The sequence below is a fragment of the Sesamum indicum genome, linkage group LG12, assembly GCF_026168435.1.
Source record: "Sesamum indicum cultivar Baizhima isolate 11 linkage group LG12, ASM2616843v1, whole genome shotgun sequence".
Lineage (NCBI taxonomy): Eukaryota > Viridiplantae > Streptophyta > Magnoliopsida > Lamiales > Pedaliaceae > Sesamum > Sesamum indicum.
In genome coordinates, this window is record NC_142668.1 from 7,382,304 (window position 1) to 7,397,911 (window position 15,608).

Sequence of the window (15,608 nt, forward strand, 5' to 3'; positions counted from 1 at the left end):
CACCACCAATTTCAATAAAACAAAATTAAGTCTACTAATATTAGGGTGTAGATCTATTATTTTTGGAGTACAAATTATTTGATATGCGCGTTTTTCATTTAATGTAAATTTCATGAATTTGGGTATATTCATAACTACTAATTTAATTGGTGACCGACTTTCACCAATTATATATATGGATGTCAATAACTAAGTTTAAATTTGGTGTTGAAGTCTTGGGTTGCAAAATCGTTATAGATATCATGAATTCAATTTTGATAATGTTTTTATATTTTTGTTTTAAGATTATATTTGAGTTAAAAAAGAATTGTATATATGCATAGTTATTTGAGGGTTAATTTAAAGGTGTAGAAATGATAATTTGTTTTAGTTCAAAATTAATTAACAGTCCAAAGTTTAATAAAATAATGACAATGGAAGTTTTTCACTCAACTTCAAATTAAGAGGGGTGTTTAAGTAGGAACGAAATTCTCAAGATACACACACACAATCTTTCTCTCTCTCTGAAATATTTATATATATATATATATATGAAGATTGATGAAGTAGTTTGCATTTGAGACATCATGACAGACTTTAAGTAGGAACGAAATTCTCAAAAATGTAAGACTTTAAATAGGAACGTAATTCTCAAGAATGTAAAAACGGTTGGCAATTTAGTAGGAAGAACGCAACTCAACTCAGTCATATTGATATCATATGTATATTGATCATTGCATGGACGCAAATATACTCCATGCATATATAAATATATACTCGCTTGACATTTTACATGTATTTCTTTTATTCTTCGCAATTAGAATTGTCAGTTATTCTACATTGGTTATATTTATATATATATATATATATATATGAAGATTGATGAAGTAGTTTGCATTTGAGACATCATGACAGACTTTAAGTGGGAACGGAATTCTCAAGAATGTAAGACTTTAAGTAGGAACGGAATTCTTAAGAATATAAAAACGGTTGACAATTTAGTAGTAAAAACGCAACTCAACTCAATCATGTCGATATCATGTGTCGGGTCTTCCATGTTTGTTGTGTGCACCACCAATTTTAATAAAACAAAATTAAGTCTACTAATATTAGGGTGTAGATCTATTATTTTTGGAGTACAAATTATTTGATATGCGCGTTTTTCATTTAATGTAAATTTCATGAATTTGGGTATATTCATAACTACTGATTTAATTGGTGACCGACTTTCACCAATTATATATATGGATGTCAATAACTAAGTTTAAATTTGGTGTTGAAGTCTTGGGTTGCAAAATCGTTATAGATATCATGAATTCAATTTTGATAATGTTTATATATTTTTGTTTTAAGATTATATTTGAGTTAAAAAAGAATTGTATATATGCATAGTTATTTGAGGGTTAATTTAAAGGTGTAGAAATGATAATTTGTTTTAGTTCAAAATTAATTAACAGTCCAAAGTTTAATAAAATTATGACAATAGAAGTTTTTCACTCAACTTCAAATTAAGAGGGGTGTTTAAGTAGGAACGGAATTCTCAAGATACACACACACAATCTTTCTCTCTCTCTGAAATATATATATATATATATATATATATATATATATGAAGATTGATGAAGTAGTTTGCATTTGAGACATCATGACAGACTTTAAGTAGGAACGAAATTCACAAGAATGTAAGAATTTAAATAGGAACGGAATTCTCAATAATGTAAAAACGGTTGGCAATTTAGTAGGAAGAACGCAACTCAACTCAGTCATATCGATATCATGTTTATATTGATCATTGTATGGACGCAAATATATTCCATGCATATATAAATATATACTCGCTTGACATTTTACATGTATTTCATTTATTATTCACAATTAGAATTGTCAGTTATTCTACAGTGGTTATATTTATATATATATATGAAGATTGATGAAGTAGTTTGCATTTGAGACATCATGACAGACTTTAAGTAGAACGAAATTCTCAAGAATGTAAGACTTTAAATAGGAACGGAATTCTCAAGAATGTAAAAACGGTTGGCAATTTAGTAGGAAGAACGCAACTCAACTCAGTCATATCGATATCATGTTTATATTGATCATTGCATGGACGCAAATATATTCCATGCATATATAAATATATACTCGTTTGACATTTTACATATATTTCATTTATTTTTCGCAATTAGAATTGTCAGTTATTCTACAGTGGTTATATTTATATATATATATATGAAGATTGATGAAGTAGTTTGCATTTGAGACATCATGACAGACTTTAAGCAGGAACGGAATTCTCAAGAATTTAAGACTTTAAGTAGGAACGGAATTCTCAAAAATGTAAAAACGGTTGGCAATTTAGCAGGAAGAACGCAACTTAACTCAGTCATATCGATATCATATGTATATTGATCATTGCATGGACGCAAATATATTCCATGCATATATAAATATATACTCGCTTGACATTTTACATGTATTTCATTTATTCTTCGCAATTAGAATTGTCAGTTATTCTACATTGGTTATATTTATATATATATATATATGAAGATTGATGAAGTAGTTTGCATTTGAGACATCATGACAGACTTTAAGTGGGAACGGAATTCTCAAGAATGTAAGACTTTAAGTAGGAACGGAATTCTTAAGAATGTAAAAACGGTTGGCAATTTAGTAGTAAAAACGCAACTCAACTCAATCATGTCGATATCATGTGTCGGGTCTTCCATGTTTGTTGTGTGCACCACCAATTTTAATAAAACAAAATTAAGTCTACTAATATTAGGGTGTAGATCTATTATTTTTGGAGTACAAATTATTTGATATGCGCGTTTTTCATTTAATGTAAATTTCATGAATTTGGGTATATTCATAACTACTGATTTAATTGGTGACCGACTTTCACCAATTATATATATGGATGTCAATAACTAAGTTTAAATTTGGTGTTGAAGTCTTGGGTTGCAAAATCGTTATAGATATCATGAATTCAATTTTGATAATGTTTTTATATTTTTGTTTTAAGATTATATTTGAGTTAAAAAAGAATTGTATATATGCATAGTTATTTGAGGGTTAATTTAAAGGTGTAGAAATGATAATTTGTTTTAGTTCAAAATTAATTAACAGTCCAAAGTTTAATAAAATTCTGACAATGGAAGTTTTTCACTCAACTTCAAATTAAGAGGGGTGTTTAAGTAGGAACGGAATTCTCAAGATATACACACACAATCTTTCTCTCTCTCTGAAATATTTATATATATATATATATATATGAAGATTGACGAAGTAGTTTGCATTTGAGACATCATGACAGACTTTAAGTAGGAACGAAATTCTCAAGAATGTAAGACTTTAAATAGGAACGGAATTCTCAAGAATGTAAAAACGGTTGGCAATTTAGTAGGAAGAATGCAACTCAACTCAGTCATATCGATATCATGTTTATATTGATCATTGCATGGACGCAAATATATTCCATGCATATATAAATATATACTCGCTTGACATTTTACATGTATTTCATTTATTATTCACAATTAGAATTGTCAGTTATTCTACAGTGGTTATATTTATATATATATATATATATATATATATATGAAGATTGACGAAGTAGTTTGCATTTGAGACATCATGACAGACTTTAAGTAGGAACGGAATTATCAAAAATGTAAGACTTTAAGTAGGAACGAAATTCTCAAAAATGTAAAAACGGTTGGCAATTTAGTAGGAAGAATGCAACTCAACTCAGTCATATCGATATCATGTTTATATTGATCATTGCATGGACGCAAATATATTCCATGCATATATAAATATATACTCGCTTGACATTTTACATATATTTCATTTATTTTTCGCAATTAGAATTGTCAGTTATTCTACAGTGGTTATATTTATATATATATATGAAGATTGATGAAATAGTTTGCATTTGAGACATCATGACAGACTTTATGCAGGAACGGAATTCTCAAGAATTTAAGACTTTAAGTAGGAACGGAATTCTCAAGAATGTAAAAATGGTTGGCAATTTAGTAGGAAGAACGCAACTCAACTCAGTCATATCGATATCATATGTATATTGATCATTGCATGGACGCAAATATATTCCATGCATATATAAATATATACTCGCTTGACATTTTACATGTATTTCATTTATTCTTCGCAATTAGAATTGTCAGTTATTCTACATTGGTTATATTTATATATATATATATATATGAAGATTGATGAAGTAGTTTGCATTTGAGACATCATGACAGACTTTAAGTGGGAACGGAATTCTCAAGAATGTAAGACTTTAAGTAGGAACGGAATTCTTAAGAATGTAAAAACGGTTGGCAATTTAGTAGTAAAAACGCAACTCAACTCAATCATGTCGATATCATGTGTCGGGTCTTCCATTTTGTTGTGTGCACGACCAAATTTAATAAAACAAAATTAAGTCTACTAATATTAGGGTGTAGATCTATTATTTTTGGAGTACAAATTATTTGATATGCGCGTTTTTCATTTAATGTAAATTTCATGAATTTGGGTATATTCATAACTACTGATTTACTTGGTGACCGACTTTCACCAATTATATATATGGATGTCAATAACTAAGTTTAAATTTGGTGTTGAAGTCTTGGGTTGCAAAATCGTTATAGATATCATGAATTCAATTTTGATAATATTTTTATATTTTTGTTTTAAGATTATATTTGAGTTAAAAAAGAATTGTATATATGCATAGTTATTTGAGGGTTAATTTAAAGGTGTAGAAATGATAATTTGTTTTAGTTCAAAATTAATTAACAGTCCAAAGTTTAATAAAATTCTGACAATGGAAGTTTTTCACTCAACTTCAAATTAAGAGGGGTGTTTAAGTAGGAACGGAATTCTCAAGATACACACACACAATCTTTCTCTCTCTCTGAAATATATATATATATATGTATATATATATATATATATGAAGATTGATGAAGTAGTTTGCATTTGAGACATCATGACAGACTTTAAGTAGGAACGAAATTCTCAAGAATGTAAGACTTTAAATAGGAACGGAATTCTCAAGAATGTAAAAACGGTTGGCAATTTAGTAGGAAGAATGCAACTCAACTCAGTCATATCGATATCATGCTTATATTGATCATTGCATGGACGCAAATATATTCCATGCATATATAAATATATACTCGCTTGACATTTTACATGTATTTCATTTATTTTTCACAATTAGAATTGTCAGTTATTCTACAGTGGTTATATTTATATATATATATATATATATGAAGATTGATGAAGTAGTTTGCATTTGAGACATCATGACAGACTTTAAGTAGGAACGAAATTCTCAAGAATGTAAGACTTTAAATAGGAACGGAATTCTCAAGAATGTAAAAACGGTTGGCAATTTAGTAGGAAGAACGCAATTCAACTCAGTCATATCGATATCATGTTTATATTGATCATTGCATGGACGCAAATATATTCCATGCATATATAAATATATACTCGCTTGACATTTTACATGTATTTCATTTATTTTTCGCAATTATAATTGTCAGTTATTCTACAGTGGTTATATTTATATATATATATGAAGATTGATGAAGTAGTTTGCATTTGAGACATCATGACAGACTTTAAGCAGGAACGGAATTCTCAAGAATTTAAGACTTTAAGTAGGAACGGAATTCTAAAGAATGTAAAAACGGTTGGCAATTTAGTAGGAAGAACGCAACTCAACTCAGTCATATCGATATCATATGTATATTGATCATTGCATGGACGCAAATATATTCCATGCATATATAAATATATACTCGCTTGACATTTTACATGTATTTCATTTATTCTTCGCAATTAGAATTGTCAGTTATTCTACAATGGTTATATTTATATATATATATATATATATGAAGATTGATGAAATAGTTTGCATTTGAGACATCATGACAGACTTTAAGTTGGAACGAAATTCTCAAGAATGTAAGACTTTAAGTAGGAACGTAATTCTCAAAAATGTAAAAATGGTTGGCAATTTAGTAGGAAGAATGCAACTCAACTCAGTCATATCGATATCATGTTTATATTGATCATTGCATGGACGCAAATATATTCCATGCATATATAAATATATACTCGCTTGACATTTTACATGTATTTCATTTATTCTTCACAATTAGAATTGTCAGTTATTCTACAGTGGTTATATTTATATATATATATATATATATGAAGATTGATGAAGTAGTTTGCATTTGAGACATCATGACAGATTTTAAGTAGGAACGGAATTCTCAAGAATTTAAGACTTTAAGTAGGAACGGAATTCTCAAAATGTAAAACTTTAAGTAGGAACGGAATTCTCAAGAATTTAAAAACGGTTGGCAATTTAGTAGGAAGAACGCAACTCAACTCAGTCATATCGATATCATGTTTATATTGATCATTGCATGAACGCAAATATATTCCATGCATATATAAATATATACTCGCTTGACAGTTTACATGTATTTCATTTATTCTTCGCAATTAGAATTGTCAGTTATTCTACAGTGGTTATATTTATATATATATATATATGAAGATTGATGAAGTAGTTTGCATTTGAGACATCATGACAGACTTTAAGTAGGAACGAAATTCTCAAGAATGTAAGACTTTAAGTAGCAACGTAATTCTCAAAAATGTAAAAACGGTTGGTAATTTAGTAGGAAGAACGCAACTCAACTCAGTCATATCGATATCATGTGTATATTGATCATTGCTTGGACGCAAATATATTCCATGCATATATAAATATATACTCGCTTGACATTTTACATGTATTTCATTTATTCTTCGCAATTAGAATTGTCAGTTATTCTACAGTGGTTATATTTATATATATATATATATATATGAAGATTGATGAAGTAGTTTGCATTTGAGACATCATGACAGACTTTAAGTGGGAACGGAATTCTCAAGAATGTAAGACTTTAAGTAGGAACGGAATTCTTAAGAATGTAAAAACGGTTGGCAATTTAGTAGTAAAAACGCAACTCAACTCAATCATGTCGATATCATGTGTCGGGTCTTCCATGTTTGTTGTGTGCACCACCAGTTTTAATAAAACAAAATTAAGTCTACTAATATTAGGGTGTAGATCTATTATTTTTGGAGTACAAATTATTTGATATGCGCGTTTTTCATTTAATGTAAATTTCATGAATTTGGGTATATTCATAACTACTGATTTAATTGGTGACCGACTTTCACCAATTATATATGGATGTCAATAACTAAGTTTAAATTTGGTGTTGAAGTCTTGGGTTGCAAAATCGTTATAGATATCATGAATTCAATTTTGATAATGTTTTTATATGTTTGTTTTAAGATTATATTTGAGTTAAAAAAGAATTGTATATATGCATAGTTATTTGAGGATTAATTTAAAGGTGTAGAAATGATAATTTGTTTTAGTTAAAAATTAATTAACAGTCCAAAGTTTAATAAAATTATGACAATGGAAAGTTTTTCACTCAACTTCAAATTATGAGGGGTGTTTAAGTAGGAACAGAATTCTCAAGATACACACACACAATCTTTCTCTCTCTCTGAAATATTTATATATATATATATATATATATGAAGATTGACGAAATAGTTTGCATTTGAGACATCATGACAGACTTTAAGTAGGAACGGAATTCTCAAGAATGTAAGACTTTAAGTAGGAACGAAATTCTCAAAAATGTAAAAACGGTTGGCAATTTAGTAGGAAGAACGCAACTCAACTCAACTCAGTCATATCGATATCATGTGTATATTGATCATTTCATGGACGCAAATATATTCCATGCATGTAAATTAAAATAATTTTAAGTAATGTATATCACTAAGTAACATATATTTTGAAGGGATAGGCCCAAGTGTGGATATAAAGAAAAGTGAGTTGAAAATTTGCTACCATCTCATTCCAAAATGAGAAAAGGATACATATTTTCTTAAGGCATGTGTCATAAATAAAAATAAGAAAGGAAATGTATTGATATTATTAAGATTTAAATGTAGTTTTAGTCTCGTAATTTAGATTATTAGGAGTTTTCATCAAAAAAATTACAATTTACATTCCATGACTTAGATCTTTTTTTATTTTGGTCCTATTGTTTTACGAATCAACAGATTTAGTCCTATAAATCTCAAACAAATTGCAATTTACATCACATTATCCATTTTCGTTAAATTGTTGATGAAAAAAGCACGTGCAATGCACGTGAATTGCTCCTTCCGTTAATAATTTAACGAGAATCGATAATGGGACATAAATTGCAACTTTTTTGGACTTGTGTGACTAAATCTGCTAAGTTGTAAACCAATGAGACCAAAATCGCGAATAGATAAGTTAATGAGATGTAAAGTGCAAGTTTTTCAGCAGATGGCAAATGAGAAATGGGAAATGGGGTTGTGACCCTGGACAAAAAATATTTACGTGCCTCATATCCAACTGGCCCAATTTCACATCCATGCTAGTTGTAGCTCGTGTCCTTACCTTCTTTCAGATCACAGAATTTATTAATATTTCAAAAATTGTGTCATTTTCAAGTAGTGTATACATCCGCCTAATTCATACCAAAATATTTTCTCCGTCTCTATTCTTTTCCCTCTCTAAATAAAATTTTGATTTCAATAAAGCAATTATTTTTGTGTGCGTATATTTTTATACCATTATTTTTAAATTGGTTGCAATTAATTAGTTGGTTTAACCCATAAAATAAGTTACTTATTTTGAATTAAACAGGATGTTAATTGTTTTAGCCCATTAAAAAGAGTAAAATACAATAACATCTCTTGAAATTTGTTATTATAAGTATCTTTTCATTATTTAAAAAATTATAAGTATGCTTATACTTTTAACATCCATACAACAACGAACTCATTTTGTTAGCCTCTTATCTGTTGATTAGAGTAACTTCAAATTAAGAGGGGTGTTTAAGTAGGAACGGAATTCTCAAGATACACACACAATCTTTCTCTCTCTCTGAAATATTTTTATATATATATATATATATGAAGATTGATGAAGTAGTTTGCATTTGAGACATAATGACAGACTTTAAGTAGGAACGAAATTCTCAAGAATGTAAGACTTTAAATAGGAACGGAATTCTCAAGAATGTAAAAACGGTTGGCAATTTAGTAGGAAGAACGCAACTCAACTCAGTCATATCGATATCATGTTTATATTGATCATTGCATGGACCCAAATATATTCCATGCATATATAAATATATACTCGTTTGACATTTTACATGTATTTCATTTATTTTCCGCAATTAGAATTGTCAGTTATTCTACAGTGGTTATATTTATATATATATATATGAAGATTGATGAAGTAGTTTGAATTTGAGACATCATGACAGACTTTAAGTAGGAACGGAATTCTCAAGAATGTAAAAACGGTTGGCAATTTAGTAGGAAGAATGCAACTCAACTCAGTCATATCGATATCATGTATATATTGATCATTGCATGGACGCAAATTTATTCCATGCATATATAAATACATACTCGCTTGACATTTTACATGTATTTCATTTATTTTCGCAATTAGAATTGTCAGTTATCCTACAGTGGTTATATATATATGAAGATTGATGAAGTAGTTTGCATTTGAGATATCATGACAGACTTTAAGTAGGAACGGAATTCTCAAGAATGTAAAAACGGTTGGCAATTTAGTAGGAAAAACGCAACTCAACTCAGTCATATCGATATCATGTGTATATTGATCATTGCATTGCCACAAATATATTCCATGGATATATAAATATATACTCGCTTGACATTTTACATGTATTTCATTTATTCTTCGCAATTAGAATTGTCAGTTATTCTACAGTGGTTATATTTATATATATATATATATATATGAAGATTGATGAAGTAGTTTGCATTTGAGACATCATGACAGACTTTAAGTGGGAATGGAATTCTCAAGAATGTAAGACTTTAAGTAGGAACGGAATTCTTAAAAATGTAAAAACGGTTGGCAATTTAGTAGGAAGAACGCAACTCAACTCAGTCATATCGATATCATGTGTATATTGATCATTGCATGCACGCAAATATATTCCATGCATGTAAATTAAAATAATTTTAAGTAATGTATATCACAAGTAACATATATTTTGAAGGGATAGGCCCAAGTGTGGATATAAAGAGAAGTGATTGAAAAGTTGTTACCATCTCATTCCAAAATGAGAAAAGGATACATATTTTCTTAGGGCACGTGTCATAAATAAAACTAAGAAAGCAAATGTATGGATATTATTAAGATTTAAATGTAGTTTTAGTCTCGTAATTTAGACTATTAGGAGTTTTCATCGAAAAAATTACAATTTACATTCCATGACTTAGATCTTTTTTAATTTTGGTCCTATTGTTTTACGAATCAACAGATTTAGTCCTACAAACCTCAAACAAATTGCAATTTATATCCCATTATCCATTTTCATTAAATTGTTGATGAAGAAAGCACGTGCAATGCACGTGAATTGCTCCTTCCGTTAATAATTTAACGAGAATTGATAATGGGACATAAATTGCAACTTTTTTAGACTTGTGTGACTAAATCTGCTAAGTTGTAAACCAATGAGACCAAAATCGCGAAAAGATAAGTTAATGAGATGTAAAGTGCAAGTTTTTCAGCAGATGGCAAATGGAATATGGGAAATGGGGTTGTGACCCTGGACAAAAAATATTTACGTGGCTCATATCCAACTGTCCCAATTTCACATCCATGCTAGTTGTAGCTCGTGTCCTTACCTTCTTTCAGATCACAGAATTTATTAATATTTCAAAAATTGTGTCATTTTCAAGTAGTGTATACATCCGCCTAATTCATACAAAAATATTTTCTCCGTCTCTATTCTTTTCCCTATCTAAATAAAATTTTGATTTCAATAAATCAATTATTTTTGTGTGCGTATATTTTTATACCATTATTTTTAAATTGGTTGCAATGAATTAGTTGGTTTAACTCATAAAATAAGTTACTTATTTTGAATTAAACAGGATGTTAATTGTTTTAGCACATTAAAAAGAGTAAAATACAATAACATCTCTTGAAATTTGTTATTATAAGTATCTTTACATTATTTAAAAAATTATAAGTATGCTTATACTTTTAACGTCCATCCAACAACGAGCTCATTTTGTTAGCCTCTTATCTGTTGATTAGAGTAACTGTTCATATCGATCTGATTTGTTAATTAAAAGAAAGAAGCATCAAGAAAAGATGAGAACTTTCTCCAATTGACAGAACAAATTAAAGAATGTCAAATGCAATTCAGCTCATTATATCACTAGAAAAAATATAACATATTAGCCATGGTTAAAAATAAAATAACAATAACAAATAGTTATTAATCATGACCATGCAACGTTGTTGGCCATAGTATCTGCGAGGGTAGTTAAAATATTTGTCATCTAAACGCAATTGCAAATATTAATAACTTTTTATTGGTGGAAAATCTGTATTTTTGCATCAATTTTATTTAATCGTAGTCAATAAAAACTTTTTACTACGATTTTTAGTCCACAACTATTAAAATTGTAGCCAATAGTCTTTTTTTTTTTTTCTAATAACTATGTAAAGACATACGAATGATGTTTTAGTCTGCTTGTTAAGGCTGAAGTCCAATGAAAAGTTTTGAGCAATAGGTTCTAATCTTACCAAACATATGGATACTTTGTCTCATTTTTTACAATTTTATTGTAATTCATTTCATTTTTTTTGTTATATCTATATATTGATCAAATATTGATGTATTGCCGAGTTGATATATTGCTTAGTTTATTAAGATATTAACGTAATTACATAATTATCGTTTCTATAAAAAAAAAAATAAAAACCAGTGTGAAAACAAAAGTTCTCCTAGAAAATCAATATTTATCCTCAATTAGAAGTTATATTTTCATACTTTACTCAATTATTAAAAAACAACTCATGTAAACATAAATTTATTTAAAAATTATGCGTTTTATAAATATATTAAAATAAAAATCAATCCACCTTTACCGGACAAGCTAAAAAGGATATGAACACATAAACTAAGCATTTGATTTTTGTGAACAACTCCAATCCTTATGTTAATTGATCACAAGGTAATTGTATGATTTTTTTTTTTTTTAATAAATGAGGTCTTATCCAGATCTTCTTTAGCCAAAAGTATCTGATGGCATCCTTGGAAAGCGTCCATCATACTCAAGAGTGCATAGCCCGCAGTTGAATTTATTAGTTGGTCGATGCAGGCAAGGGATAGAGATCCCTTGGCAAGCTTTGTTCAGGTCTAGGAAATCAATGCACATTCTCCATTTTTCCTTAGGTTTGGGGACGATCACTACGTTTGCCAGCTAATCGGTGTATTGAATTTCTTGAATATATCAGCTGCTAAGAACTTATTTACTTCATTCTCAAAGATCAAATTTCTTTCGGCCCAAAGCTCTTCCCTTCCACCATACTGGTTTTGCATTCTAATCAATATTCAGGTGATGTTCAAAGACTTCCAAGCTGATATTTGAAAATCAGATGCTAACCAAGCGAACATATCTACATTTTTTCTCAGAAATTCAACCAACAGTACTTTCATGCCTTTGAGAAGTTGGCTTCCTATCCTAGTCATGCATTCTTTCTCACCTGGGAATAAATCAATTACTTTGTGCTCCACAGGCTCAATACCTTCAAACTTTTTCCAATGTCAATGTTTATCATCTTCTTTTTCTCTTTGGCTCCAAAATTTTTTCCTGATTTGGGTTTCCTCTCGTTGCTGTGATATAGCATTTCCTCGCTTGCTCCTAATCTCCTTTTACCAGTCCAATTCCACTGCTCGTTTGGAACAAAACTTTGAGGTGGTAAGTTGATACCACCACTTGAAATTGATGCAAAGCATGTTGTCCCAATATAATGTTGTATGCGAAAGGTATGTCCACAAATAAGTACTTGATCATCATGGTTTTTCTGCACCGGTTTGCTCCAAGGTATGTTGGTAAACTCATGACGCCTGCAGGGGCTATGCTTCCACCTCCAGATCCCATAAATAGGGTGTTAACTAGTTTTAAATTCATCATTTGTTAACCCATCCTTTTTACCACATTCTTGAAGATGATATCAGCTGAGCTGCCACTGTCCACCAGTACCTTTTGCACAACAAAGTTGGACACATCTACGGTGATGACTATAGATCGTTATGCGGGAAGAATATATCCACAAGGTTTCAATCTTCAAAGGTTATGTCATTAGCGTCTGTTGTGATTGATAACACTGAGGACCTTGGACGTCCCTCTTGACTTTGGTATGATCTTGCATATTTCTTCCTCTAGCTCACAGAGTCAACGCAAGAAGGTCCTCCCGAAATTGTATTTATCACTCCCCTTCTGGGTTGGTTATCATCACTAAGGTCATCTCTTCGTTTGGGCCTCTCACGTTTGCTTTCACGGTTCCGATACCTACTTCTCTTCCTCCATGGGCTATGTTCTTCATGTTTTTTACCTTTTTGCTTTGCAATGAACTCCTTCAAGTAACCATTCCTGATCAGTCTCTCGATTTCATCCTTTAACTGAAAGTAGTCCCCCGTATCATGATTTTTGTTCTTGCATAACTTACAAAAGAGTTTGGAGTTCTTCTTGGCAGGGTTTTGTCTGGTTTTAGGCGGTCACTATAGTAGCTTCTTTTCAATATTCATCAAAGGTCTCGTCTTGTGTAGTTGTGAGTGGGGTATACTCATGGAAGCTCTTATACCGCGGGGGTTTGCTCTTTCTCAGAATCTGCCTTTGCCTTATTCTTCCCTTTCCTGCCTTTCTTTTTACCATTGTTCTCTTTGAGAATGTTCATTCCTCTTCTAAAATATACTTTTTCATCAATCATGAGCAATTCCTCAACATCATCAAGAGGATCTCTCTTCAGTGTAGATGCAAGAGCTCCTTTCTTTAACCCATGGATCAATATTGAGGTCATCATGTCTACCCTTAGGTCAGGCACCTCCAGGATCTTTATACTGAATCTGTCAATGAAAGCTCTCAAAGTTTCATGATCTTTATTTCTGATGGTGAATAAATATACTACTGATCTTTTGGCTTTTTTCTTGCAAGCAAAGCGATGCAGGAATTTTCAAGCCAACTAGTCATAGGAAACCACATTAGCACGAACTAATGAATGGAACCATTCTTGCGCCCTTTCATACAGGGTGGTAACAAACATTCTGCAGCAAAGAGTGTCTAATAGTCCATACAATTGCAAGATGTTGTCTTAGGCTGTCAAGTGCTTTGTGGGGTCTGTGTTCACCATGATATTTTGGTAAGTTTGGGATCTTTACGTTATGCCCCAAGGTCTCTGCCAAGATCCCAGAGATAAAAGGTGACCCTGTTCGAACAGCAACATCATCTGTTTCAGAGATGCTCATGGGCCCATTTCAATGAGTCTTCTAACCTCGTCCATTCTTCTACTGATACGATCCACTTGTTCGCTGATCTCATGGAATTGTTCATCTCTCCGAATTTGCGACTCTGCAATGGTGTTTCTCATACTATTGTCTTCTTCCGATGGGGCCCTATGAGCTCGATCAAGTGCTCTATGTCACTGAAGGGGAGGCGCAGGAAGCTTTTCCTCCTCCCCTACTGGAAAAAGTATTCTCCTCACCCTAGGGTGCGGAACTAGCTCTGGTGCATATGGTTCTATAGATGGTTCGTGTTGTTCAATCTCAGGCAACGCGGGAGGTGAAGAAGGCGGGAGGATCATGCCCCTCTCCATCGCCCATTCCTCAAACATCCGTCTGAGGTCGTCCTTGGATATAGTGATCATGTCTATTGGTTATTGGGGGTTTACAGCCTGAGTAGCTGATGCCTCTTCCGCTACTTGCTTTCTAGGTCCTGGACTAGGATTTGTGGAAGTATCTATCATCTTCTTTGTCCTTAAAAAGAACTATGGTTTCTAAAAAACGGCGTCAAATGTTGTATCCTGGAAATACCGGTATCTGGTACTGAGCGGAAGGGCTCCAAAGGTATCAGGAACTGATATCTGCTAATCTTCGCGACTACAGGAAGAACCTACAAGATATAAGAACATTAGAGCCAAGTCGAAAGGGATCCTGACAATAGCTTTCCGACGATCAAGTTAGTAGGAATCCCAAGAATATTTTAATAAGTGTTTGTATGAGATCGAGTCTGTAACCGGATTAAGAGGGTCGAGAGCCATATTTATATGTAAGGGTGGACTTGTATGATGTTATATGATCCGTTGGATCATATTTTAATCTGAGGGGTGGCCATGGATCGTACCAGGCAACTGATAAAGGCAGGAGGTGGTCCAGGGAACCAATACTGTGCAGGTAAAGTAGTACAGGCGGCTCTCCCAATGCTTTTCCGACACTCTCTCCTTTGTTTTCAGAGGTTTTCGATGACTGTCAGATACTTTTACTCCATAGATCCTCTAAGCTCCTATTTTTTATTATGTATACCTTTGATAATGTTGCTTGTCTTGACCTCTACAGGTCCTGTCTCGAGCAAAGAAAATATCAATAAGGAATATAGAGAATACTCCCACATCAGAATTCTTGAATTGCATTTGAGAGATGAGAAAC